Source organism: Pteropus vampyrus, unplaced genomic scaffold (assembly GCF_000151845.1).
Source record: "Pteropus vampyrus isolate Shadow unplaced genomic scaffold, Pvam_2.0 Scaffold659, whole genome shotgun sequence".
In the NCBI taxonomy this organism is placed as follows: Eukaryota; Metazoa; Chordata; class Mammalia; order Chiroptera; family Pteropodidae; genus Pteropus; species Pteropus vampyrus.
Window position 1 is genome coordinate 43,776 of NW_011889440.1, and position 1,968 is coordinate 45,743.

The window sequence follows — 1,968 nt, forward strand, 5'->3', positions numbered from 1 at the left end:
CCCCTTTCGTTTGTTCTTCCTTTGAAGGGCCTTTGAGAAGTTTTTAGGACACAAATGCAGATCGTGTCCCTTTGTTTAAAACTCTCCGGGGCTTCTAGAGTTATCACAGCAAGGGACAGCCCCAGCCTGCTATTCCACGTGCCACTCCGCCTCACGCTCTCTGTTCCCCGCACATGTAAGACGGACCCCAAGTTCCCGGAGCCTCCGGGCTCGGACACTCCCACGTCTTCACGCGGCCGTCCCTTCTGCCTGTGACACTCTCCCACAGCCCGTCACCCCGGATGTCGCCCGCCAGAGCCTCACCGGCCCGGACGCCGGGATCCGGGCTGCAGGACGGGAGCGGCGCCCGCACGCGGGGCTTCAGGGTTCAGGGAGAGGAGGGCGGTGAGGCCGGGGACCGCGCACTCACCTCTGCTGGGCCCCCTGGCGCGGCCGCCGCCATCGGGGTCTGGGGGCGGGGCGGGAGCGGAGGGGGCCCCGGACACTGAGGTCTCTGTTTCCCCCCTGGACACCAGGGCGGCGTCGCCGAGTCTCAGATCCGCGTCTGTGCGGCGGAGTCCATGACTTCTTTGCGACTTCTCAGCCCCGTCACCTTGATCCTGAGCCGACACTCAGGAGCCAGAAGAGACTCAAAAGACCAAAAACGGCCGCCATGATGAGGGCGCAGGAAGCCCCGCCCTTGCGCGACGAGCACGACGGGAACCCCTCACTCTGCCCCGTCATTGGCCGCCCGCCACGCCTCTCTGCGCAAGCTCTTCCGGGTAATGTAGTTCCCGACGCTCTGCAGGCCGCTGGGTGGAGGTTCTCCATCCTGACCAAACTTAGTACTAATCGTTTTCTAACAAGTTCCCATATATCTGCCTTTCCACAATTTGCCGCCCTTGGAAACTCAAGGTACTTTTGCATTGTCTTGTTACTTTTCTAAAGTGTATGATTTTTTATTGAAGATGTTCTATAAAACTGAATTCAAAGCCACTTGACTTGGCTGAGTCTCTTCCATGTATAGAAGATACACGTTAAACGTGTTAAACAGAACGTGAAGTTCTGTTTTTACCATTTTTATTATTTTTTTTTAATTTGCGGAATCATTTTTCACCAGAATTTGGCACATTTCTAGATGTGGTTTTTCGAGTCCCTGATACTGTTCAACTGATCACCTTTCTCCATAATCCTATATACTAGATATTGATGAGCTGGGTGATTGAGAATTCGTCCCAGCGGGCGGTGTGTGAAGGTGCCTGTTTGGTAAATAAAATCTCAGAACCGAGACACACTGTCCTCCAAAGCAGTAGTGACGGAAACACTTTTATTGAATAAGCATGAAACCAGAATTTGATGCCTATCACAGGCAACGTGTTAAGAAATTGCAAAGGCAGAAAGAAACTCCTCTTCGTAGGATTAACTCAGAACACAGCCCCTCCACATTCTCGGAAGCCAGCAGCTACAGAATGCAGCACACAAAGACTGCCTCCTCCCAAAGATGTCTTCTGCTGCCCCCAAGGACATCATCAGCTCTTGTAACTAAGCAGGACATCTTGCTCCCATCTGTCTGAGACGGTGGCTGCTTCCCCTGAGATAACCCCTCCCTCTGCTTGTGGGCAGAAAAATCTCTTTGCTTTCGGCAGCAGCAACTTTTTTCTTGCAGCTCCGACCGGCCGCTGCTGAAGCTTCCCCGCCTCATGAGTAATAAACGGCATTTCTCAACTCTATGGTTCTCCTGCTGGTTTTTCTGGAATATCCAAACCCAGGTGTAAGTTCCAGGCCTGGGTCTCCTGAGTTACACTCTTACATAGCTAAACAGATATAACCCATTATATACGTGTTTTGGAAATAGACAATAACTAGTCGCCCGGCTCTGGTACCTGCACCATGCTCAACCACTGGCTGAGGGCAGCCTACTGAGATTGTAGTTTCTGGAAGGCTACAGTGGATCCCCAAAACAACATTGCTGGGGCTGTCGGCCAGGTT

At 52.8% G+C, this 1,968-nt stretch overlaps 1 protein-coding gene across 2 annotated transcripts in view; it reads right to left on the reverse strand.

The window, feature by feature from the left end:
• LOC105309029 (zinc finger protein 501-like) overlaps positions 1–431 on the reverse strand; it is a 9,504-nt gene extending 9,073 nt beyond the window's left edge. The window contains exon 1 of one of the 2 annotated variants that reach the window (XM_023525973.1): positions 410–431. The gene's annotated coding sequence lies outside the window, so the exon portion shown is untranslated. The remainder of the gene's footprint in view (positions 1–409) is intronic. The other variant, XM_023525975.1, reaches the window with a different exon arrangement.
• Between the last annotated feature and the right edge of the window lie 1,537 nt (positions 432–1,968).